This window comes from Dermacentor variabilis, chromosome 6, assembly GCF_050947875.1.
Source record: "Dermacentor variabilis isolate Ectoservices chromosome 6, ASM5094787v1, whole genome shotgun sequence".
In the NCBI taxonomy this organism is placed as follows: Eukaryota; Metazoa; Arthropoda; class Arachnida; order Ixodida; family Ixodidae; genus Dermacentor; species Dermacentor variabilis.
In genome coordinates, this window is record NC_134573.1 from 83,332,661 (window position 1) to 83,360,378 (window position 27,718).

General features: G+C 41.6%; 1 protein-coding gene across 7 annotated transcripts in view; it reads left to right on the forward strand.

The window, feature by feature from the left end:
* LOC142584906 (uncharacterized) overlaps window positions 1–27,718 on the forward strand; it is a 140,212-nt gene that overhangs the window by 3,031 nt on the left and 109,463 nt on the right. For 6 of the 7 annotated variants that reach the window (XM_075695247.1, XM_075695248.1, XM_075695243.1 and 3 more), the window contains exon 2: window positions 23,353–23,449. The exons of the other annotated variant lie outside the window; for it this stretch is intronic. The gene's annotated coding sequence lies outside the window, so the exon portion shown is untranslated. The remainder of the gene's footprint in view (window positions 1–23,352; window positions 23,450–27,718) is intronic. 7 annotated transcript variants of the gene reach the window in all.

Here is a 27,718-nt window from a genome sequence, read left to right on the forward strand (position 1 = left end):
ACTTTTTGGCGCTCTTCTGTCTCTTGAACATTGCTGGAAAATTAAAGAGGTGCAAGCACTGTCCACAGAGAACCTGCTGCATATTCTTACGACTTCCGACTGAAATTCATGCAGCATAGGACTGGACTGTGTCGCATGCCCAGACATATTAAATCTTGACATACAACGCTCTTCCTCTGTGATTAACATCATCAATTGAAATGTGAGCAGAAAAAAAACACTTAATAGAATGCTTGTGAATGCCTAATTACATAGAATTGCGACATTGACAAGGAAGTTTTAAAATAAAAGTGCTGGAGTGGCAGCTCCTGCAGCTTCATACCAGCAGAGGTGAAGCCTGTGTTCGCGCATACTTCAGCTGTGAAAGAGAGACATACTAGCTCATGTTGGCTCACAGCTCAATTGCTTGTGCTCCGTTAATGTAAACGCTAGGCTAATCGGAAGGCAAAAGCTCGCCGTTTCTAACTAAATTGTTACGTTTGGCTGAGTACTAATGCCATGAAATTTGCAAAAACGTTGCCACAACGTTCAGGTTTCATCCTAAAACCACTGACACAATGGTACCATATTATTGGGTTTTAGTGCGAAGTGATGCAGACAAAGACTAGAATACTGGACGAGTGCTAACTCTCAACTAAATCTTAATTGAAACGATCAACACATATATAAATGAATGCAGAAACCATAGCAAAGAAACATGACATGGTCTAAAGACTATCACTTAACACATAAACGTATCGGAAGGAAGCCATAAAAACCAAACAAGAAAAGGCATTACCTGAGATTGACAATGGTACACAATAAGCAAGATCTGTATGACAAAATTAGCTATCACGAACCCACTTAAAGCGAGCCCTCGAACACTTTTTCAAGTGACTGTTTTTCGTTTTTCGGTCATGGATTGCATAGATTGACGATTGGAAAGATACTGCAACAAGAATGGCAGCGACAAGGCTACACAATCCCAAGTTAGTCAGCTGGAAAATATCAGTATACAAGAAAAGAAATGCATGCATCCAACTCAAATTTTGCGTGGTCTTCCTTCCCTATTTCTCTCACCCACTAACGTAACCCCTCACTGCCAATAGTAAGAGCCTGAAGCACCTATACTGTGGAAATTCGCACTCCATGGTTACCTACACGTTCTATGTTGACTGACTTCGGTGTGCTGATTATGTGGTTATTTTGGTAAAAAAGCTCGTTTATACGTTTTGGAACCTTTCATGTTCCACTCCCAGGTAAAGTAACCTGGGATTGTGCAAGATCTTTCACCACAAAAAACAAAAAGGGGTGCAACAACAACAATGCACTGATGTGAGAAACCTGCACCATGTGATCAACATGCTAAATGTGGCATTGAGGTGACAACAGTGCTCATGAGCGTATACAATCGAGAAGAGATGCTTTTGTGCTCAGAGGCAAAAGAACAGGCAGCGCCCCTAGCGTGTTTTGTGATAGTAGTATAGTCTTTTTACTGCTGGTGTTTCTTTGCAGTAATATAAAAGGTACAGCATACGATAGGATTGTTTGCATGATACAATATTAAATAATCCGATATCAGTGCTTTTACTTACACTAAGGGCATCTCCAACCCTCACTCTACACAATGTGCAAAAGAAAAATGGTAGCTTGAACAGCGTTCAGGTGTGCCTTTAACTTGGTAAGTAACGAAAGCATATTCTTCACTATATGCTAACGTTTATTCATGCCTTTGGTGATGACATCTTTAGATGATGGCATCTTTACATTTGGGACATTGCCACTCCGGCAATTTTATTTGGAAACTTCCGTGGGCGTGGATGTCCATTCGCTCCGTAGTCACTTTCTATGGACAAGGCAGTCCCAAATGTTGTGAAAGCAGGCAATCCTGGTGATGAAATGGCGCGTTCTAGTAGTCTTCAAGTCGCTCACATTTCATTTTATCGTTGCTGTGTAGAAACTTCTGCCACACACTAATTTCTCTTAGATCATTATGTCCACTGAATATATAAAAATAGCCGCAGTAAAGCACCACACTAACCTTTTCTTTTCTGTGTGAAAACTACTACTTTCTAGGAATAGCTTGTGCGTTAGCAGTGTGCTTCCTGCATGGCTTCGCATTAATTTTCTACAGCTGCTGTGCTGCAGTCGAGAGGTGCAGGTCTGGTGTCTGGAGGGGTTACGAAATAGCGTCTGGCAGTCTATGAAAGAGGCAAAATGCATGTGCCGTGGCATAAAGCATTAATGGCCGTAGTTTCACATTGGGAAGCAAATTTAAGAGTGATGTGCCGTACGCAGGTACTCCACTGAAAAACCATAATGAGTTGCTGCGTACGGTTTCTTTAAGTACATCGTAACATTGGAAGAATTTTTTTTATTGCGGCTCCACTTGAATGTTAATTGTTTATTCACTACTGTTGCTGCTTCACTATCGCTATCATCGCTGCTTTTCTGTTTATAACTCTTGGCTTTAAACAGGCGTTTGTGCATTGTTTAGAATTAATGACGAAACAGCATGAACCAATGGAACATAAGGAAAGGGAACACACATAGCGTTAATTTATGTTTGTGCCCTCCCCTTATCTTCGGTTAATGTGTGCTGTTTTGCTCAAGAATTTGAAATGACTCGCCCAGCTGCGTTTATTGGTGGAACCTTCGCAGAATTCACTTGTATCCCTCAGGTGAGATGAGGTTCTTTTGGAATTTGAACCTTTGATATTCATGAATATTGGTTGTACTTCTTCAAGGATTCATATTGAGATGCAACTGCCTGATAGGAGCTCTCTCTGTTATACGACTGACTGTCGATGGGAAGTCTTGCAATATGACGGAACCCTCAAATGAAGGAGCGGTCCAACTAAAGAGGAATGTAAGGGGTGATAGCCACGACACCACTCGGTAGTCGAAGAGATGTTAGATAAGGCAGCTCTGAGAATGTGCACTTATACACAGGAAGCGAACTTAAAGGACCTGACAATCTTATCGTCTTTTGTATGTGGATTAAGAGGCCCAGCTTTATTTCCTTTATCGTGATTCCTTTTTTTTTTCTGAATTAGAATAGTGCTAATAGCTCACAGTAAATAGATTGTACACTGTTTTAATATCAGTGCAATGAACTATTAATCAGCCAGCTTTTAATAATCTAAGATCTCCTAATGACTTTTCATGTTTTGGGGACTTAAGCTTATAACCGTGTGAATGAAGCTCACAGGGAAGCTGAAGAAAGCTTTGGGTAATCTGTTGCAATAGCGTAGCATAAAAGGCAACTCTGTCAGTTCTTTTACCGTATCTAGGTAATGGCATTTTCAGGTTCTCGAGACCCCCCTGTCACTTGTCTGATGGTATAATTGTTCCGCTAATTCGAAGATAATTTTAAATAAGCAAGAACTGCGCAAGAATGAAGCCGAAACCTGATCAAACAGCGGAGCGAACATCTTCGTGTTCATATCATGCGCAGCACACCAGCAGGGAAGCCATGCAAGGCATGCCGGTCCTACCCTAGTGGAGAACAAAAGTGGTAAAGAGCAGACGCTGGGCTAATTTGCTACCGCATCCGACCATTGGCAAAATGTGTTCGAGTGACAAATGACAGCTACTATTTCGACGAATTGAATAGCCATAAATCGCCATTCTTGTCAGTTTCTTAGCCGATGTCCTCAGCACCCCAAATGATGGCGTCGAGTGTGTTGATATGCTGCATTTCCCAAAGCCAGAGAATGGCGGGTGCGATGGAGGAACTATATTAGCTTGGTCGTTTTGCTAGCTTCGTTCACAAATGTAGGTTGAGAGTCTTTCATCGGGAATGTAGGTCGATGGCTTATTTTGGGTCTACCTGTTTTTGAATAAATGTGGTAGTTGAAAATTATGGGCTGGTGTAGGTGCCAGGCAAGCTTCAAACCCCCCCCCCCCCCCCCCCCTGTAGGCCTGAGACTCCAGTGTCGTAGACTGCCAGGGAATGTTCATGAAAGCAGTAATGAAAATCGTGAAAAAATGTGGGACTTTAAATATGCCAACAAAGTAGACACCCTGTAATTGTATCACCTTTATGTTTGTTTTTGTTTTTCTCCTTGACATTCTAATTTTTCACGTCTCTGTGATGTTGAAATGTCCACATTTCGTTCCTGCGAAAAGTTGCGTTAGCCGAGTATACAGTGCAGGAGAGTGATAATAAAGGGAATGATTATTGCCATGTTTTGTTCTTTTTTTTTTGCAATAGTTATTTAACCCAAATTATCTTTTTTTATCAAGTTGTCGCTTGGCGCAAGATGTGCCTGAAATATTCAAAATTTTGTTAACATTGTTGCTTATTTTGTAGCAAAGGAAGTGTGTCTAATGAGATTGCTCACATGTCGCAAATAATGTTGTGTGTTCTTGAATTTTTTTTTACGACCACTGGAAATCACTCTGGAACGTAGTGAGACGTATAAATTGTATACCCGGTGCAGTAGCTTAGTGGTTATGACGTTGTGCTGCTGAGGTCGTGAGTTCGATACCAGCTAGGGTGACCGCATTCTGAGGGGGGTGAAATGCAGAAATACACTCATGTACTTAGATTTATGTGTACATTAACATGCAATTATTCAATTTGTGGACATTCCATTGGGAGCTATTTCACGCACTTGGACGCCAGGCAGAAAATGTGCTCAGGTAATGAAACACATGTTAAGTGATTTGTTTCAGAAAAAAATTTACTTATTCCAGAGGCTCTCCACAATACTTGAGTACTGTGTGGTAGCACTTGAAGCACTCTCCTGTGTGGAGGTGAGGATTTGCAATGCAGGTCTCTAGCGTCCTCGTAGTCTCATTATTAATTTGTGTTCTCATTCAAGAAAGCTTGCTGACCATCTGAAGGTGAAATATATTCATCCGCAGCACATTCGCTGAATTTACATGAATTTCATCCGTAAAATGGGGCCACGCGCAGGAAATGCCACCACCCTGTCAGCGCTTCGTGCCACAAATCACACGAAAATTCCTTCAAGCATGAAGGGGGGCAAAAAAGTGCTGTCCTTGCCTGGAGACATTGCAAAGTACACTTGTTACTCAAAAAGAGTTCTCGAAAACAGGTGCTGCCAACTCAAATAACCGGGGAGCACAAGCACAAACACGTGTTGGGTGCTACCTCGCATCTGACCAAAGTGCATATATTCGCGTCTCAAACCCCTCTCAACACATGACTGCAAAGGGTTAAAGACCCACAGAGGGCTAAAATTAACCCGGAGTCTCCTGCTACAGCATGCCTCATAATCATATTGTGGTGTTTCGCACATAAAATTCCAAAATTTAATTTAAATTTTAGTACAAATTGAGAATGGACTTGACCTGTGGGATTAAGTATGATGAGCGACAGGTGGACTCACCGCGTTGGTTGTGGTTTGAGTTTTGCTTGTTTTTCTGGGCCCAAGTTTGTCCAATAGTTATAAACGTGCATTTCTGGTCGTGTTTTGTTTTGCACTATTACCACAATGAGACAGTATTATTGTGCCTTGCCTAAAATGATAGGCTATTGCACAAGCTGCAAACAGCAGAGGATTCTCTGCGGTTATGCTCTTAGAGTATCTTCTTTTCAGGATTTCTGTAAAAAACTAAAACAAAGGGTTTGTAAAGAATGTGTGGATTAGTCTGCAACTGACCAAACAAAATATTATTCTGTTGTAACATGAAAATAACCACAAAATTCTGTATGTCATTAGAGAACATATAAGGTTCTGGAAAAATAGAAAACGTGTCTGACAACAGAAGATGTGCTCATAACTCTTTAGCATATTGCCCATAAAGAGTTAAGATTGTCTTAAGTGCAAAGTGTACAAAGAGCACCAGTGAAAACAATTCTTGATAGCGAAAATGAAATATTTTGGCACAGTATGATTTAGTGATGGCTGGAAATGGTTTCTCAAGTTAGTAAAATAAGAAGCTGTTTAGTGTTACTTTTTTTGCCCTCGAAATGTAGGGAAATATGTTTTCTTATATGCTGCTTTGTTTTTATAAAGAGTACAGTATATCACCAAAATTATTTCATCACAAAAGGCGCAAAGAAATACGCAAGAACTGCTTTAGCTTTCAGCTGGGGTGTGTTAAGGATACCAAGATGGCAGAGGTTACACACAACAAGAAATTGGCAGTGGTTTTTATTCCCGTCAGACAGAAGCATCTTGCTGTTTTAAAAATTTGTGAAGTTGATTTCTTAGGTCTTTATTGTACACTGTCATGAGTGTTGGTTTCAGTTTCAGTTTATGATTCATTCAAGATACATAGTTGGTTGTTCATATCATAAGAAGCCAACAAACACTGACACCAAGGACAACATAGGGGAAATTACTTGTGCTTAATAAATGAATTAAAGAAACGATGAATTAATGGAAATTAAAGTGGATGAAAAAACAACTTGCCGCAGGTGGGAACCGAACCCACAACCTTTGCATTTCGCGTGCGATGCCCTACCAATTGAGCTACCGCGGCGCGGTTTCCCCATCCACTTTCTTGGATATTTGTGTCCTAGTAGAACCTTGGGAGTGTTAGCCAGCGCCACCACTCACACACCTTGGCGGCGGACGTGGAACATCCTTTATGCCGCAGGTGTCATGAGAACGTGATCTTTTTGGGTGAAGGCAACTGGTCAATAAACCCACACATACTACCTGAAGGCATCAGTGTTGGCGGATTCGAAACCCTCGTTATGTAATAAATGAGAAGAAAGGGGGTTAACCTAAGTCACCTTACATGCCGATCACTGAAGCTGGGAGATTGCCACCTTCTGAAACGTAGCTAAATCCTTTCTTTTTGGGTGAGATAGCAGTTCATGGACAATTATCATCTGAGACTGAGAAATAAGTGCTTGCCACTCAGGCAGTTGAGTTTCTCCTGTAGGTCAAGGCATGATGAGTGAGAACCCTGAACAACCAGCTATAGCCATTGCCAAACAGCTTCAAATGACAGAGTCAACAGCTGAGCTTTCTGTGCGCAATTCCATTATGTTGCCACTCTTAAGTAATGGATCTGCTTGCTATCCAGGGCCTGCGTTACTCAAGGGTAGCTAGCTGTGAAAATCTGTGGCCACATCACCCTCAATGTGACGTCCTTAGTTCCCAATGTCAGAATCGAATTTTATTAGCATACTTAAAGGTTGTCTTTATGAAATTGAATATACAGTAGGAGGTCCTGGAGTCTGAGACTGTATTTGGGCCTCATAAACCACATAAGCCTGCTAGGCTGCTACATATGGGCAGTGTCGCTGAGAGAAAAGCTAAAAAAAAAAAAAAACATCTCCGCAATTAAAAACTTGCTAAAAGCTGTTATTGGGGAAACACTGTCCAACATTAACACACTCTATGTGATCCAAGCATGCAGCTATTTTCAAAGTCAAATTCAGTTTATAATTGTGGCTGAAGACAGTACTATTTAACAACCTTAGAAAACTGCGGTAAAATAAACAATATAGAAGATTTGGAATGAATATCTTAATTACTGACTGAAATTTTACTAATATTGTTGAAGTCATAATGTCCTCAAATACTGCGCATCCATCTGTATAAGGCAGTATATTCAGGAGAGCTATAATTTCAACAAGGGGTATCCCTCTGTCATCCCAACTGTTTGACTTGAATTAGGTTATATCTTTTGCGAGAAATGCAGCCAAAGCAGAAAGCAGGTGTGCAATGGTAAATTCTCGAATTGAAATTGGAAAAAAAAACTTAGAGAGATATCATTAAGCAAGTTTATTAAAATTTGTCTTGCTGTTCTCTTGCAGAGATTGCAGCATTTTTCTTGACTCACGCATGTTCTGTTTACTTTTATTTTTCGGTGTAGGAACCATTCCCTCCACAAATATTCTACCGAATAAGAACTCTGTCCTGTGTGTGACATTGAGTTGTGTGGGAAATGCCTTGCGTTAGAATGCACAAACAGTGGAAGTGCTCAAGCTTGTCAGCACAGCTTAATACGGCTTCGCTGTTACTTTCTGTGAATAACTTGAGATGCCCATACCTTCCACTACTTCCACCTCTCGTAGCCCCAGGGTTGCATTCGGGTGTTAAATCTATTCAGTCAATCAGTCAATGTAAATACTAGCCTTCTGTTTTGTGTAGTGACAAATTAGCTCTGCTCTAGCAATTTTTGGTTTAGGAGAAGCTGTTTTGTGGTCGCCATGTTTCAGTTTCAGGCATTTCACTGCTGATTCTGGGAGCTTTGTTCTGTTTTTGAGTTCAGTTATGGGTTGCCTTCAGGCCAGTGTGTTAAAATGAGTGAGAATACTCTGCTTTTGACAGTGGAGTCTGCGTAAAATTAATGGTGCCCTTCACACACCTCCTCCCTTACATGTGTAATTTTGACAGTCTTAAAAGCCATGTATCCAAGGGGTGCATTCTTCCAGGTTTCTATCATCACGATTATCTTTTTTACGTGTTATTAGCTTAGGTTAAGCTAGCCATTGTACTGAAAGCTGAGGTTACAGTGCAGGAAGCCAGTTGAAATACTTAGTCATTGACAGCATCATATTACTTGCAGGACGCTTATGTCCTTTATGGCACATCTTTTAAAGGCACATACGAGCTTGTGCCACAATTAGTAATTACAGAATGTAGTGGAGTTGACTGATAATTTTTTGCACAAAAACAGAGTGCAGCAGGCTGCTACAACGAATGACACAAAACTTCTTGAAGCCAGCAGCGAAGGTGCTGAGTGTGGCTAGGTCTTTCATATAATGTCAGTATAGTTGCTTCTGTTGGGAAAGGACTACACTTCCTGTCTGACCTGCCATATGTGCAACATATAAAAATGGATGTGAAATTTACCATTCTTAGGTTGAGGTCTGTGCAGTGTTGTGCATTACGTCAGAAACCGCGGTAGGGTTGCCTGTCTGTATTTCTCAGTTCTTTTACATGGCACAATCTGTAAGACTGCGTTTTTTTTTGTCTTCCACCACTAGGTGTCCTGCTAGTAACCGAAATAGCACATAGAAATGGCACATCCTAATGGCTTTGTGTACCTGAAACCCCACGCTCTTCTTCTGTTCATTTGTACTCCTTCTGCATCCTTTCGTGCACCGTTATGCGCTCTTTCGTACGCCTGGCGGTTTGTGTCCTTATTCGTAGAGCTAAACCTAAAGCTTCTCAGTTATTTTTCATGTTATGTAACCATTTCAAAGGATATGCTCTCATTTGTGGTTGTTGTTTTATGTGGGGAAGCTTACTGTGGGATAACTGATAAATTGATTGACGTAGGGCACGTTATCAAGAGCACTTGAACCACACTGCTAGGTATATAGAGGGAGGTTGCTGGAGGTACGAGAATGCTGCATGATTGTGGGAATTTAAAAATTTGTCAGAAAATACTAATCAAACAACTTTTATATATGAATTGATTTCAATATTCAGGTAATATTGCTGCACAGACAGTTATTAAACATGATGAAATCCAAATTCGGTGTTTCACGGCCTGAATCAAGTCATTGCCACAAGCTGACATGAAAACATAAAACACAGCTTCATTCTTTTTAATTTAGGCTTGTTTGAATTTGGCTGACAATGTTCGTTCATGCTTGTGATCAAAGAGCCTTCTTGCGCTTTTGTCGCAAGCTTGAATAATGCAATATACATTATACAAAAGCCAATTGTGTTGGACTGGCATACAGGAGTGGTATGGTAAAGGGTACGATCATATTTCTTGACCCATTGTTCATTTATTTATTCTCTTGAGGGATTAAAGGTATTGTACTTCTGTTGTTGGCACTTTTCTGTTTTTCTGTATAAATATATCTTTACAATACCCACAATGCGTTTCTAGGTATTACAGTGGGAAGGTAGTTCATAAAAGCAGTAAATAAAGTTGAGCAGGCCTGCGCACACCATGAAAAAATAAACGTTACTTAGAAAGTACAACATAACTAAAATAGAAAGTAAGTACAATTATCAAAACAGTAACCAGATAGGGATACTCATTCTCCTGGAAAATAATAAAAGCTTGGATGTGTTACTTGTTTTTAAAACTAAAACAAGTTTATGTGTAACATGCCTGAGAATTCACAGAATACAAGCATGTTGTGTTAGGTAAAGATTATTTGGGAGGATCTTGTATTTGTTTTTTATCTTTTGTGTAGCACATTGTTTTGGCTAGTTTATTGATACTGCAATCCCCACCGGGATTTTAGCATGGTGGGATACCATACATGAGAGAAAATACAACATAATGGCAAACAACATATATGTACATGCCTAGGTCACAGTCAAGAAAAAGCACCAAAAAAATCTAAGCAAAGCATTGATCAATTGTGCAGATGCAACAGAGAAATACTCAACGCATATATCATATAGACAGTCACTATAAAATAACCAATTATGTTTCAGCCATCAAAAAGGGATGCGAAAGCTGACAAAGAGTCTGCTTGAACGATACATCTGCTGAGGTTATACCAGTCTCTGACTGTTCGTGGAAAAAATGAATACTTGAAAGAGTCATTATGAGAACGAAAAGGTGTTATTGTTAGTTCATGTCTTTGGCGTGTTGAATAATCGGAAGAAAATGTAATCCATTCGCTAACATCGACTTTATAGTGCCCCTTAACTAATTGATATAAAAATTTTAGTCGTGATGAGCTGTTTCTGTCAGATAACAGGGTTAGGTTAGCGCGAGCTTGTAGTTCAGTCACTGAGCTGCGTCGAAAATTGTTATAAATGAACTATACGGCTTTTTTTTCTTAGACATTCTCTAGTTTCAGAATATTACCTTTTGTATTGGGGTCCCATATTATAGCACCATAGTCTAAGACTGGGAGGACAATGGATTTGTATGCTAATCTTCTTACAGCAGGGGTGGCCAGAGTTAACGTTCTTAAAAAGAATAACTTTCTATAAGCATTCGCTGTAACGTAGTGAATATGTTTATTCCACCTAAGATTAAAATCCATAGCCCAAGATATTTGTTTTCAGACACTTCAGACAAAAGCACATTGCTAAAATTATACGGAAACGATAAGGGCCTCTTCTTTCGAGTGATCTGCATGAAAACGGTCTTGTCGAAGATTATACACATCTGCCACTGCTTACACGAAGAAGCAACACGCTGAAAATCATTGTTTAACAATGCCTGATCTGATTGATCATTAACCTCCGTATATGGAACACAGTTGTACGCATACAATTTTATTTTGACAGAGATGTTTTCTACCATGTCGTTTATATACATAAGAAAAAGGAGTGATCCTAGGACCGAGCCCTGTGGTACACCTTATTTCACTGGTAACTGGTTAGATTGATGGCCTTTGAATGCAACAAACTGGTGGTGATTGTTCAAATATGCTGAAATCCAATTGACAAGTCAGACTATGTAATTTAAATAACAATTTACTGTGTGATACTTTGTCAAAAGCTTTCGGAAAGTCCATAAATATTGCATCAATTTGTTTTACGTTATTTGCAGATACGGCAATATCAGGATGGTAGCAACTAGCTGTGTACAAGTTGAGTACCCTTTCCGAAATCCATGCTGGCATTTTGTTAAGATGTTATGTGTATCTAAGAAATCCACGATATGTTTATGTATTATGTGCTCTAATAATTTGCAAGTGTTAGAGGTTAAAGAGACCGGGCAGTAATTCTTTATAGACTGTTTGGCGCCGTGTTTATGAAGTGGTATTACTCTGGCTGTTCTCCAGTAATTCGGGAGTTGACCTTCTTCTAAGGAACGTAAAAACACAATTTACAAGTATTTCGAAACCCATTCGGCATACTTTTTTAGGAAAGTGTTGGGCATATTGTCTGGGCCTGAACTTTTCTCTTCATCAAGTTTTAAAAGCATGTGGAATATACCCTGTTCGCTTATTGATGCATCAGATATAGGGGGCAAAAAATTCTCAAACACAGGCAAGACGCCATCATCACAAGTAAAAACGGAGTGGAAATGCTCATTAAATAAGTTAGCAATTTTTTCTTCATCATTCAAGTGAATACCATCAATTTCAAGTACATCGCATTGGTAATGTTTCAGTGACACCTCCAGCCAAAATCTATCTGGATACGCTGTGATGAATTTAGGCAATGATTCTTCACAGTAACGGTGTTTCTCAGTAGATAGTTGGATCCGAAGTTTAGATGAGAGAAATTTCTGCCGTTATCTGGTGAAGCACTGCTTGATTTTTTCATTTTATTGTTTAACCTCTTGAGCTGCCTTTTCAATCTTAGCATGTCCCGAGAAATCCAGGGATTCTTTTTTCTTTTCTTAACAGTAGTTGGTAGATATTTTTCAATGCAGTCATTAACAATACTCTTAAAGCGTTCCCATAGTTCCTGCACGTCTACAATATTCTCTGAAAATGAATCTAAGTAAAACGAAAGCATATCTATAATCGAGACAGCATCAGCTCTGGAGAAATTGCGGAATCGGACAGCGCTACAGCTGTCTTTCCAATTCATATTTATTGTCAGTAACAGCCTTGTGATCCGATATACCGGGAAATACATCGCACTTAGTTTGACTACTTATGGTCCCACTTACAAAAAAGAGGTCCAGGATTGTTTGAGAATTACCCTGTGTTCTAGTATAGGTATCCACAAACTGTAATAAGTTAAAAGAAAAGGCAATGTCCAGCATGGCCTCCCCTAAGCTGTCGTTATCACTTTTGACCGACATCGTTTCCCGATCAATGCTTGGCAAGTTAAAATCTCCCGAGAAAATAACGCGGTCAGCGGGTTTCACATGCTCGCTCATGTATAGCTTCAAAGAATCCAAAACTTCAACACCAGAATTAGGAGGTCTGTACAGAGCAGCTATGACATATAGAATATTTTCATGGTAGGCCTTGCAAAAAATGCATTCAACATCTAATAAATCAGGCATTTTTAAGAGCTTAATGTTATCCTTGAAAAGGATGGCTACACCTCCACCCCTGCTACCTCTGTCTTTTCTGAATGCGCTATACCCAAGTGGAATGAACTCGCTATCATATATTTCTTCATTTAACCATGTCTCCGTCAAGACAACGATATCTGGATTATACGACAAAAGAATTCCCTCTAACTCTGTGTGCTTGTTTATAACGCTCCTACAATTTACGTTAAGTATTCCTAAAGAGCCATGCTTGCGCTTAGTCTGTCAGTTTTGAGGACCTGATTTCTTCAGCTTATAACGGCATCTTTTTTCAGTATCCCAACCAAACAAAGTCCTGTTGATGCTCAACTTATTGTAAAGCAGCTTTACCTTCATGTTTTTCTTCCTTTCTTCCTTAGAACTCTCCCATAAAAACCTCCGTGTGTCACGTACTTGCTTAGAAAAGTTTTCAGATAGTGACAATTCACTACCCTTTAGTTTATGCGATGCTCTAAACAGGGCATTCTTTTCTCGGTAGTCAAGAAATTTTAGAATCACTGGACGGGTTTTATTTTCGCTTTTTCTTCCAAGTCTGTGACACCTTTCGAAGCCTGTTATGTTAATGCCTAGTTATTTTTTTATTAAAGACTTAATCTTTTACATTTTGTTCTAAGTCTTCTGAAGTTTCAGGCTCATGTAAGCCATAAATTATTAAGTTATTTCTCCTGCTTCTGTTTTCTAGATCATCAACATGTTCACTAATGTTGGCGAGTTGTTCCTCGAGGTTCGTTATTGTTGTTTCGGTGCTTTCTACTTTAGAGTTCAGTGCACTTAAACCACCCAATCGCCGATTGATGTCATCAGTTCTTTCTGTTAAATTTGATAGGTTCCTTTGCATTTCATTCTGTGTTACTTGCATATCCTGTATAGTAGAAAGAATTTTACTTTGCTCATATAACAGTTCTAGCAAGAGATCTTTTTCTGTTGGACCTGGATTTCCTTCTGTGTCTCCGCAAGCCAGAAAATCTAATTAATGGGTTAATTATACTAGACAAAAAATAATTAACACGCAGTGGGCAGGGCAGCAGCAGCAAAAACCACTTATCCGATCGATAATCATGAGTTGGCATATATCTACTAACCTGTAGCGTGATGCAAAAGGGATTGTTCAGCTTGTTGCCGGGATTGCTGCCGCCTCGCCCACTGGTGAAGCACAGCTCGTCGGGCACCTTTACAGCTGTCCGATGGGGCATGGGACTTGACGTCACTGTTGTCGAGGTGATACCCAGACTTGTGACGCATGGAAAACTTTGTCGATCCATGATGCCACATTCACCACGTGTCGATGAATGCACGCCAGCGTCTTGGTCCACGCCCACCAACGTTGTCGAAGCAGCACAGGCGCTAGTCGAAGCTTTGTTTCCGAGAGTAAGCACCGTAACCTGTAGCATGAAGCAAAATGGATTGTTCAGCATGTTGCCAGGATTGCTGCCGCCTCGCCCACTCTATAGGCTTGCTAACTCTTTTTTAAGTTCTGGAGTCTTTTGATAAAGGTGGCATCTCGGTGTTTGTCATCAGTAACATTAGCTGATTATTTGCTTCATGTTATAAATAGGTGCATTCACCTATTTTATTGTCACAAATGGTATGCAGTTCCTATGACATTTGAGTAAAAAAAAAAATTCTTTGCCCAAGTTGTTCAACTTTGCATTGAAATATCACCTCCTACTCGCTCTGTATAGCATGTCTGCGAAGAAACAAATTTTGAGGATTGTACAGGCTTCGAGATATGCCCCATCAAACTAGCAATAAAAGTGCACTGTTGTTCCACTTGCTTTTTCAACAAAACACTCATTTATGCATTATCATGAGAAGCCAACAAACACTGACACCAAGGACAACATAGGGGAAATTAGTTGTGCTTAATAAATGGAATGAAGAAACGATAAATAATGGAAATTAAAGTGGATGAAAAAACAACTTGCCGCAGGTGGGAACCGAACCCACAACTTTCCTTGGTGTCCTTGGTGTCAGTGTTTGTTGGCTTCTCATGATATTACTAATAAAAATTGGGCCCCTCGGTTAACCCCCTTTCTTCTCGTTCATTTATGCATTGAAATATGAGGGTAACTGAAACACCCACGTATTTCGTTGCACACTTTGGTGGCAATGAATATCTTGATATTGGTGTCATCCTATAGTGAACCATTTTTTCACTATGACCTGCCAAACATTTTACTTACTAATCCAAGAAAATTCTGGCAGGCGATAAACCCCAAAGAAGCGCGTATCAATTATCTTACTAACGAGCTGGGTGAGTCGGTGACAGATTTAACCTGCACTAATATGTTCAACAGCGCGTTTTCTTCAGTCTTCACTAATGAAATGGACACACTTGCTCCCCCGCCAACCACAAATATACAATGCAACATGCCAGCCATCACATTCACAGTACGTGGGCTTTTATCTGTGATAGAAAATATTAAGTTGTCTTCTTCATCTGGCATCAATGACATTAACTCTGAACTACTAAAAGACACGAAACACATTTCTGCAGAGTTTCTCTATTTATTATTTTCACAGTCGCTTTCCACAGGCACCATGCCAGACGAGTGGAAGATGGGGAAGGTTACTCCAGTCTACAAATCGGGAAACAAAAATTTTCCCCTAAATTACCGCCCCATCTCATTTACAAGTGTTCCCTGCAAGATCATGGAGCATGTAATCTACTCTCATATTATGAACTTTCTAGACGCTAACAACTTCTTTCTTCCCTCACAACACGGGTTCCGCAGGGGCCGTTCTTGCACTATTTCTTCATGACGTTCATGCTAATCTTGATCGTAACGTACAAACAGATGCCATATTTTTTATTACGCGAAAGCGTTTGACAAAATAGCTCATCAACGCCTATTACTAAAACTTTCTCGTTTGCATTTGCATCCTGATATCTAAAATGGCTTGAGCAATTTTTAACTAGCCGCTCACAGTATGTCTCACTTAATAACCATGCTTCAAACATTACACTCATCACATCAGGCATACCACAGGGGTCCATCCTTCTGTTCTTAATTTACATTAACGACTTACCCTTGCATGTGTCCTGCCATTACTGTATGTTTGCCGATGACTGTGTTATTTACCGCGCAGTCAATACCATCACTGACCAACTAACTCTTCAATCCGACCTTAACCGGGCACAAGAATGGTGTGATGTTTGGCTGATGACACTCAACTCTAATAAATGCAAACTTGTCTCATTTACCCGCCGTCATCACCCTCTTCGCTTTTCTTATCGGATTGGTGACATCACTGTGGAATCAGTGGAATCCTACAAATACCTAGGTATCACCTTGACTAATGATCTAACCTGGAATGCGCATTTTACTAATGTTATTTCATCGGCTAAGAAAACATTGGGATTTCTAAGATGTCACCTTCGCCTCGCTCCATTGCATGTAAAACTGTTAGCCTATAGATCATTGGTAAAAACGAAACTTGAATACGCATCTGCCATCTGGGATCCGCATCAAGCATATCTCGCCAATGCCCTCGAGGCAGTTCAAAATCGCGCCACCGTCTATATTCACTCCACATACTGTTGCAATGTCAGCATATCATCTTTAAAAAAAGGATCTTCCTTATCGCTTCTATCCCTTCGTCGCCACATTGCCACTCTTTTCCTCTTCCACAGGTTTTACTATTTGACGCGCAATTGACCAGCATACATTGTTCCCCATATCATGCCAGACATCTCTGCCAAAGGCAGCAGTAAGAGCAATGACATGTGATGCAGACGCAGGTAGGCAGAATAGGTGGATACTCCATGGGTACTCTCACCAATATTTTCGCAGGCTCTTTGCTCACTAACGCTCATTTGTACTCGCACTCATTGGTATTTGTCTCATGTTCCTGCTCACGCCCACTCATACTCATCAACATTCACTCGCGCTCATAATCTCTTCCATTAACACTCACCAGCACTCACTCATATTTGCTCGCATACACTACCACTTGCAGAGTGTAACTCATGTTGACTTAAAATCCCCGTCATCCTGACTTTCATTCATACTAATGTTAACTGGTACTCACTCCTGTTCATACTCCCTCTCATTTACACTTGCGTCCACTCGTGCTTTTCTTTACTCACTTACACTTAATTACACACCTGGGAAATGAGTGTGGAGCGAGTGTAAGTTAGGGGAGGGGGAGTGCGTGTGAATATGCCGACCTATGGATGGAGATGACAGGGTGAAGGTGTAGACAGCACTTCCAGTGATTTTGCTCTGTGGTTTCTAAGATTTTGAGAACTGGAAAACGCATTTCTGCACATGTGCCTTGGAGAAAGGTAACTGCTCGTACAAGGCAGGTTGTACATGGCATCAAGTATTATATAAAGCAGAAGACAAGTGCAAGTTTTGATGAAAATGTGCCCCTCAAGCAAAGTTTACTGCGGCAAGTGTGGAACTCCAACAGTTCGTTATTTCACTGTACATGTTAGCATTGTCATGCATTTAGTGCATGTAAATTGGCGAAGCAGTGCAAAACATCGCAAAGGGAGGCATACCCCTCCATTTCTTTTTTCAATTTTTTTTCGCTACTTCGCCAATAACATGTGACAGTTTGGGAGTTGTTACAATAGGACCTTCTGATGATTAATTAACGCAGCTAAGTGCTCCGAGTAAAGTGTGCAATTTATTATAACGTTTTAAAAATGTACATCTCTGCTTATCGCAGCACATTGCTCGGCTGACTTTTCAGCCGCCCCTACCCATTTGACGTAATAATGTCAGTAGGGCAAGCATTCTGATCGGCTGCCCAGGCCGTGTCATTGATAATTTTTCCAACTTAATGGTCAACAAATGTTCGTAATAGTTGGAATGTTAGTTAATTTGTTTCTATAAAAAGAAAGTAAGAGAAAGAATGCACAAGAACAATTTCTCACTACACTTAGGCACTTCTGGCACACAACAAGCGTCGTCTGCTTGTGTTACAACATGCTCCATTTAGACGATAGCTCCGCGGTCAGAGTCGGTCTCAGTCTTTTTGTGGGCTGCAAACGTAGTGACTGGCAATATGTCAAGCTGCGACATCGCGTCCCTCTGCAAGGCAGCAGATGAGCGGAGTGGCTGCAGCACATCGGACTGCCGCTATCCGATTGGCACCAGGATTTGCGTGTTTGTGGTCGTCACTTCACGCCGGAGGATTACTACCACATCAGTGTTTCGCATGTCCAGTACTCTGGTAAACGCAAGCGTAAGGGGTTCAGGTACTGCCCCTTGCCATGCCGTTTCATGGGATGAGCAGAAACTCAAACGTGAATGACCTGCACGGTGCAGCCACCTGGTGGCACAGAGCTCAACCAAACAGAGAAGCAGCAACAAAGTCTGTTCTTCATTGCTGCTGGTGTAAATTTTTCGCAGGAGCGTAATCGTTAACAGGCTGTCTTTGTAAATTTTTAAAATGTTTTACACTTGAATAGAGCAATGTTAGCTCTTTGTTTGGCTGGTTAAGCTCTGCGCCAACAGGTGGCTGCATTGTGCAGTCCGATCAGGCTGCTCACTTAGGCCTACTCTAACGTTGCTTCATCAGTTTCAGTTTATGCCTCCACCCATCCGTTGAAATGCCCAGCTTGCCTGTGGTTACGGGAATACCAGGCACATTTGGCGCTGCGACAGAATGCTCACAACGCATGCTGCTTCGATAGCTCTCGTTTGGGGTCGACTGCCCAGCAGCTGCCGGAGAAATTGGGAGGCTTCGTGCGCTCGCTCCTAGAGAACCGGAAGTAAACGACACGATGTGCCATCATGACGCAGAGCCAGTGAAGGCGGAGCTTAGCCCCAATCACGCGGTGAATGAGTTGAGAAAATGCATGGCTATGGAGGAGGGTAACTTGTAATCGTCCGTAGCTCTCTTAATCTGAGGCGCCTCGCACAAGTTGTGGTGCGAATGATTAACTTTAACTGTACCCTGCGTGTGTACAAAATTTGTCCAAACCGTTTCAGGGGCCCTTTAACAACTAGTGCATTCTTCAGTCTGTTAATTTCAAACAGCTTGGCACGACGAGAACCTTCGTTGGTGGCTGTTGCAACATGTTAGGTGAGTGATTGACGGCGAGCATAAACACGTTGCTGCGTCTGTTTTTCTGATAATGCAGAGCACACAGGATCAGCCGCAGCCAGAGCTGGTGAGTGTGAGGAAAGAAAATATACCCCAAAAGAAAAAGACGGCCACTGAGAAGGACTCCAAAATGACAACTACAAATCCGCATGTTCACTTTCAGTGTCAAAGCTCCGCAGTCACTAAACCTGAAGAGTTAGACGTACAACTTGCTTAGAACACGAAGCTCTTGCGAGAGAATGGATCTTTATTTATGTTAAAACTACTAGACAAAGCAGAGCAGCATCGAAGATGTGTGCACCATTGGCTTTGGACTGTGCATATTAAAGGACCTGTGAAAAGGTTTGGACAAATCTTGGTAGGTGCATAGGGTACAGCTACAGTAAAACATTAGCCGTACTGCAAATTTGAATATATTTACGCACTTTTCAACCAATATTTTTTTAGGCCTTTGTACAGCTGTGTTTTATCCACGTCTCGATATTCATTATACTTATCCAGTGACAGCCTATTATCATAGACCTGGTGCTCTTTAGCCACGTCTGGCCCTTGCACCAAGAAACTCCTATAATCATGATACAGTAAAACATTGACATCAAAATTTAACTGAAATGTCTCATATTAAAGAGACTTATATGATTTTGACAATTTTGTACAAACATATGGAGTTGTTAAGGTGGGTCCTTCTTATAATTAAGGGTTGCATTTAGGCACTCCATGTAAAGCATGTAATTTATTATAATGTTTAAAAAATGTGGATTATTAAAGATTGCAGTGCTTTCCTGAGTTTTCAGCCACCCTCTCCCAATTTATGTAGTTAAAGCGCAATTAATAATATCAGTTAGGCGAGCTGTCCCATTGGCCACCCAGGTTCCGTCATCAATAAATTTTCTAACTTTATGGTAAACAAACGTAGTTGGAATGTTGGTTAACTTCTTTCTATAAAAAAAATTGCAGATTTGCCCAAAATGCAAAGCATTGATTATGATAGCAAATTAGTAGGCAGCTGTTCAAAGTAAGGATAGTAGTTTTATTCACCATATGAACTTGTAAACATTCGCTTACTAACTAAATTAACAATCATGGTGTCACGTGCACCCAAGCATACATGAACACATCTAACTCAATGACCGTGAAAACTTGCTTTCAAAACGCTGGAGTGAGGAAGTGCGGCAGCAGGAGCGAACGAATTGATCTTTGTGACATCTCTCGCTTCAGTGGGAACTCAGCGGCGAGAGCGCAGCACACACGAAGCTATTAGCCGTCGATGTGCCTAGGCTCTGTCACAATCGCAGATTGCTATCAAGATAGGGCCGAGCCATATGTGGCGGCCACCAAAATAAAATGGCCCCTCCCCGGAATATGGCACACTTCCTCCCCTCTTTCCTCTTTTGTGTGCACGAAATAGAGCAACCATCGTCAGCTCACCCTCACATGCTTTCACTCACACATGCAGCATACAGCGCGCAGGGACGATCTTATTGCTTTTGGACTTCATATGGAACATCACGGCGACAAAGAATACGACGGTAGAAATGTACCTGGAGTCTCCATATATTTACTATCGCAATAGAAATAAAGTAGCATCAAAAGAATACACCATGACAGTTTATCACTACACTGAAGCACTTCCGACACACAGCAAGTGTTGCCTGCTTGTGCTACAACTTGTTACGTGTCGATGCAAGCTGCGTGGCCAGTGTTGGCCTCAAAGTTTCTCTTCGTGAGTACCATAAATCACCCTTATTGCGTTGTGGGTAGCCAGCCTAGGGATTGGCAACATGTAAAGCTGCAACTTTGTGTCCCTCTGCAGTGCAACAGGTGAGTGGAGTGGCTGCAGCAACTCGGGCTTTCGGTATCCGATTAGTGCCAACATCTGCATGTTTGCGTCCGTCACTTTGCGCTGAAGGATTAGCAGAGGAATAGAGTTTTAGCATGTCTAGTATTCAGGTGAATGCAAGTGCAAGCGGACTGGGCATTTCTGGATGAGTGGAGGCACAAATGTGAATGGCCTGCACGGTGCAGCCACCTGGTGGCACAGAGATTAACCAGATAAAATATAGCAGTAACCAAGTGTATCCTGCTTTACCTCTGGTGTAACTTTTCGGCAGGGGTCTAATCGTGAACACATTGTATCTTTAAATGGTTAAAACTGTTTTATTATATTTGGTTACAGCAATGTGTTATAGCTCGGTGTTGTGCTGGTTAAGCTCTGCACCTGGTGGTGCAGAGCTTAACCAGCACAACACCAAGCGGGCCTGATCAGCCTGCAGGGTGCAGGCTGATCAGGCCGCTTTCGTTTACGTTAAAGCCCTTTCATCATAACGTTAGTAGTACAGAGGGCCTTTAGTTTACGCTTCCACCAATCCGCCAAAATGGCCAGCTAGCCTGCGGTTATTGGAATACTGGACACACTCAGAGTTGTGACGAACGCTTGCAACTCGCGCTGCTTGGCGTGCGCCGAGCATGTCTGGTATTCTGGTTACCACAGGCAAGCTGGGCGTTTTGACAAATGGGCGAAGGCATAAAATAAACCCCTTCATACTATTACTGCTGTGATGAGGGAGCTTTAGCATAAACGTATCTCAGCGGCCGGATAAACCTGCACGGTGCAGCCACCCGGTAACATAGAGCTTAACCAGCCAAACAGAACTAATATAGCTGTAACCAAGTGTAAAACATTTAAAACGACAATGTGTTCACAATTACGCTCCTGCCAAAAATTTATACCTCCAGCAAAGCAGAATACACTTGGTTATGGTTATATTAGCTCTGTTTGTCTGGTCGATCTCTGTGCCACCAGGTTACTGCACCCTGCAGGTTGCTCATGTTTCCACCTCTGGCCATCTGGCAAAACACCCAGTCTGCCTGCATTTACCTGAATACCAGACAAGCTAAAGCTCTCTATTGTAGTAGTAATCCTCCGGTGTGAAGGGACGGCCACAAACGCATACATCGTGGTGCCGATTGGATATCGACAGCCCAGTGCGCTGCAGCCATTCCACTCGCATGTTGCTTTGCAGAGGGACACATTGTCACTCCTTCACATGTCACTGAATGCTAGATTTGGCAGCCCACAAAGTAACAAAAGTGATCGATGGTGCTCGCAGAAAGAAATCTTGAGACCAACACTGACCGCGCAGCTCGGTCAGCATGGAGAATGTAACACAAGCAGACGACACTTGCTGTATGCCGGAAGTGCTCGCGTGAAGTGGTAAACTGTTGTGTATTGTCTTTCTATTGCTTGTTTTTTACATAAACAAGTTAAGCAATACTTTAACTACTACGAACAACATTTGTTCACCATAAAGTTGGAAAATTATCGATGACACAACCTGGGTAGCCAATCGGATAGCTCGTCCATCTGACGTCAATTGGGCCAACTACGTCAATTTGGAGGGGCCGGCTGGAAACTCAGGGGAGTGGGGCAGCTGCGATTGTTAGTGATGGAAATTTTTAAAACCTTATAATAACTTGCATGCTTTGCACAGACCGCTTAAATGTGTCACTTAATGATCAGAAGGACTAACCCTAATGAATCGATATGTACAATATCATCAAAATCGTTTCAGGGTCTCTTTAAGGTTTCCATTGTTCCTGCTGGTAGGCTGCATTGCCGCTATAAAAACCAATGGAACTGAATAATGGAACTATTGGAATAACTGTTTGTGCACCAAAAAAAATGCAACACAGTTGTTCACATTTGGTACCATGTGGTATTTCAGCAACACAAAACAAGAAACAGTGGAACGTAATCGACCAATCTAGCTGGTCTGGCTGTCCCATGCCATTACATTTGCTGAACCGCTGCATAAAGGTGCCATTAGTCCAAACTTCTCTTTGCTCAGTTCCTATGATATCACAAAGTATTTGAACTTTCTTGTGCCTCCACATTCCAAGAGCCTTTGTATGCAAAGGTACAGTGATTTGGCTTTGTGAATGCAGTTGCATTAGTCTTAGTCTGTCCAAGTCATAGTTGATGCCCCAGTGCAGCATATGTTTGTGGGGAGTTACATCGCTCTATTTGCTTAGCAGGCCCATTACGCCAGCTTTCCTGCACTGTTGCTTTTGTTGTATAATCTTTGTCAATCACTTTCGCATACTGAACCTCTTCGATTAGCCAGTCCCTGACTGCTTGGGACTGCTCCTTCGCATTCGACTTTTCTCGTGCAGCTCCAGAGGCATAGGGTGACTTCAGAGTTTGGGTAGGTTGACATGATGGGGGTCACTCTCAAAATGTCAGGGATTTTTCATTGTGCATCATGCCAGAAAAAGCTTTTACTCTCCAGTATTATGCTATCCTGGGACTACACGAATATTCAGTACGTCAGGATGGCGGGGTTCTGTGAAAGATTTTTGAGGGCTTATATGAATAATTAAATAAGTGTCCAATGCATGTTGTGGATTCTTTCGTCAACACTAGACTTACATCTCTTTTTCTTTCACTCTTTGCAGGTAAATTAGCAGCATGGTGCTCCGGAACAAGTTTGAGTCCCTAGAGAGGCAATCAGTGTTGGGCTTCCTGCATCGTCATCGTGTGCGAAATCTTTAGGTGAGCAGTTCTTTCCAAGCAGTTATAATACAAAAGCTAGGACAGTGGCAACTCTGTACAGGAAATCAACTTCTTAACCAACATCACTTGAACAAACTGCTCATTCATTTCAATTAACTGTTTAACTTTTTTGTTTAACTGTTCATGTCACCACACTATTACGTTTCTATACAGCTCAAGTCACGTGTTTCTGTTTCATTTGAGTGAACAACTTTTTAAGATTCTTTGACGCTTATTCAGCTGGGAGTTCCCTTCTATTTTCCCAGCTTCTGTCAGGCACCCAGCATGCCTAGCTGAAATAAAAAGGATTGATGATGATGATGTTTACAAATGCCAGGCTGAAACATCAGTCGTACACGGAATGTAGTTCCACTTTAAATGAATGTCATTGCTTACTTCATCATTTGTGTGGGGTGCCACACAAAACAACAAGAATTATTTGTTGGGAACAGGTGTTTGGAAATCCGGCGTGTTACAGAACTCTCTCTTCGGGCATATCGACGACAGCTTTTCAAGGTCCCTCTTTCTTGTGACACAATGGGTAGCTTAACCGCCCAGGTTAACTTTCCGTGGAAACATTTCTTTTCTTTTCTTTTTTTTTTTTTTTGCTCTTTCAGAAAACCAAAATTTCCAGAATCTTTGACTGATTCATTGTGAGCAGCTTTTGTTATTGCAATATCAAAAGTTCATTTGATATTTCCTGTATTTTGTATTGTCAATTTTTCCCCGTTTCTTTAGTAGTGTATAGACATAAAGGAAACTCAGTAGGTATGATGTTTGACATTTCTTGGTACGAAAGTCAAGTGTGCTTTTGTTGCCCTCGGTGCAACAGATCATTCCTGCTGCTGTGATAAAAGGAAATCGGAGTGGTGCCAATGGTAATAGGTATTCGTTGACACACATCCATGCGAGGGAAACCGTCAGAGACACACACTCTTTCTACTAATCGCCCACACTAAGTTGAGGCTCCAAACGCAACTCGCTGGAGCTTTCCAGGTCTATTTGTTCACTAGGTGAAGAAATGTCCACAAACATCACAATTTCAGCATTGAAAAAGGTGGCTGTCACTGCTGTAGCCACCTAGCTCCACAACATCGGCAATCTTAAAGCCCAAAGGAGTTAAACTCCCTCTCCATTTTCATCAACCATGCCCACAAAAAGTCATTTTTCTGAAAAGCTGGTGTCGTGAAGTAGTGCAACATTCATGCCAAAATACTAAAACAACTGCCATTCAACTCTGACATACAATAGACGAACGGAAATCTGTGGACGATTGAGATTCGTCACTGGCGTATGCAGTAGACTTCCGTTGATTCCACTCCAGTTCTATTTTGACCGAATATCCAAGCTGGCATCCATACATTTCTATAAGAGCTAACTTGAGTTAATTCAATCCTGAAATTAGACTTGCTGAATAATTCGCTCTCCTTGTCATCACACATGCGCACGACCCCAGTGATGACCGCATTTGTGACTCCAATAGCAGCAGAGTTCATCTCGGCGGCACTTTGGGTACTGTGAATGCATGGAGTACACATCATCTGCCGTCAAATGCCCATTTTAAAGCTTTTAAAGCAAAAATAGTAGCACACGATGAATTATTACATATTTCCCCAATTATATTGTGCGCCTTTGCCAAGAAAATTCATCTGAAAATTGCTTGGGCGGGGCTATCTGATGTGAAACCAATACCGGCGTTTGTGACATTTGCAACTGCCTATCGGTGCAGTCAGCCTAGCCAGCATTTTTTACGTGTTAAGCCAGCAGCAATCAGTCACCTCACATGTTCTTGGCGTACCGGAGAATCGCATGCGTTGCAGGACAAACTAGCGAAGTGGTTAGGCCAGGCATGTGCCACCATACTGTTTGTGATTGTTGCTGAGTCGTTTGAGAAAGAATATTAGATGTGTAAGGACCGTACGGAGGATGACATGCTGGGGTTTTTCATAGACAGCGACAAATTGCTGTCTGAGAGTGATGATGATGTACATTGAGTAAACAAAGTTCTATTCTTAGGAGGTTAGGTTTCGCTAGTTCAGTCTTATTTTTTTTTTTTTCCAGAACTGGAAGCATGCTACATTTTTCTTGCTAAAAAATCGGCAGCGTATTCAATTTCTACTTTGTGTAGACGCTCTAATGTCATTTTTATGTTAGTTTTCTACTTTGAATCCATAGAAATTGAGTGCACATTTGATTCGGGCACTGGTTAGATCTGGGCAAATACAGTGCTGCTAAATGAATCTGTGGTGTGTTCTTGTCTTATTCTGCTTTTTGTTAAGTCGACCCTCCTGGTAATTTGATCAATTCCTTGGCTCCCATCAGCATTGAATGAAAGGAAGCTGACTGTATCGAAAAAATATGCCTGGATGAATGAAACTTGTCCTGTCACAGCACAGAAAAAGTTAAGGCAGTTCTAGGCATTGATCCCAGCACCACTACCTTTAAAAGGTCGTCCCTCTAACAGCTGAGCTATCCAAGGCAAGCAATGGCAAAGTACGGAACTCTCTCTGTAGCTTCATGTTTTTCACAGACAGCAGTGGGATGGTGTCTTAGCTGAACAGCTTGTTACAAAATTTGACTTTTATTGTTCCTTCAATGGTTCACCTCTAGATAGGGTATTTAACTATACTTATCTAGGTGTCATCTTCCCAGGCAATTTGTCCTGGTCTGACCATACTTATCTGGTTAATAAAGAAACACTGAAGAAACAACTTGACTATGTGAAACATACAATTCTGACTGCTTCAAAAGGTATTGGGTGACTATTATATAAATAATTAATTTGGACCGTACCAGAATATTGGTTGGTCGTCTATTGTCCTTGCCTGTCTAATGTATAAAAGAACTTGAGGCCATACACAAGGCTGTGCACTTGATTTGCTGCAAGTATGGCTGATACTTTTAACCATCTTATATTATTGCACAAAAGCTTCTAATGTTGGCATTTAATTGCTGCCTGAACAGTCTTCAGCCTGCAGATCATGAACTGAATCTTAAAGGCGCCCGAACCACCCCTTCGACTTGGTGAAAAAACACAGTCCACGGGTAGTATATGCTGCTGTGAACATCTCAGCCATATTTTTCAATCGTATGCCGTGCATGGATCTCGCCAGCAGAGCGTGAAGTCACCTTTCTCTCAAACGTTCTTTTCAACAGAAGCTTTCTCCTCGGTCTTTTCTGGACACATTATTCTATAATATAGCAGCTTCCCATACATGGCTGCTATTGGTCAATAGCCGTCAGTGCACTGCTTCTTACCGTTGCTGTGTATATTTAATGACGCAGTTTAATAAGCAGGCTGAAATCTGGTGCAGGACAATGCCATTCCACACCACATAGCACAGCCACACAGGAGCATATGAGTGCGAACGGGCATTCTAGCCCTGTTAAGCATAAAGCAAGCACTGCAGTCACATGTAGCTGTGGTCTGCTATGTAGCGTAGATACCGCGGCCACCATGGGCTGCAACGAGTCCATTGGCTGAGTGCACTGCAGCTCGGTGAGGTCAGCCACATTTGGAACGTCATAAGCACCGAAATCGGAAATAGTAGTGTCTATGTGAACATTCAAAATCAAATTTGAACTGCGTGCCACGGTGTCGTTCAGTAGGCGTTCAGTTGTGGGCACACCCCGCTCTGCCGTAGCCTTCGCAGTGCAAGTCATTGAAAAAGGAGCGGAAGCATCGCGAATGGTATGCTTGATTGCTGATAACTTCACTTCTGCTTAACTGTCACGGTCTCAGGGTGTTCAACACAATGCAAGGAACGTTTGAGTCAGGAAAAGCATTTATGGGGCATGAGCATAAAAAAAATACCTATAAGAAAAATACATATATCCAGAAAGCGCACGTTGCCAACCCAGTGGCAAAATCCTAACATATGACAAGCTATATACAAAGCTAGTTAATTGAAAATATTCTCTTAGTTCCTCGCACACATCATCATCATAATCAGCCTGGTTGCGCCCACTGCAGGGCAAAGGCCTCTCCTATACTTCTCCAACAACCCCGGTCATGTACTAATTGTGGCCATGTCGTCCCTGCAAACTACTTAATATCATCCGCGCACCTAACTTTCTGCCGCCCCCTGCTACGCTTCCCTTCCCTTGGAATCCAGTCCGTAACCCCTAATGACCATCGGTTATCTTCCATCCTCATTACACGTCCTGCCCATGCCCATTTATATTTCTTGATTTCAACTAAAATGTCATTAACTCGCGTTTGTTCCCTCATTCAATCTGCTATCTTCTTATCCCTTAACGTTACACCCA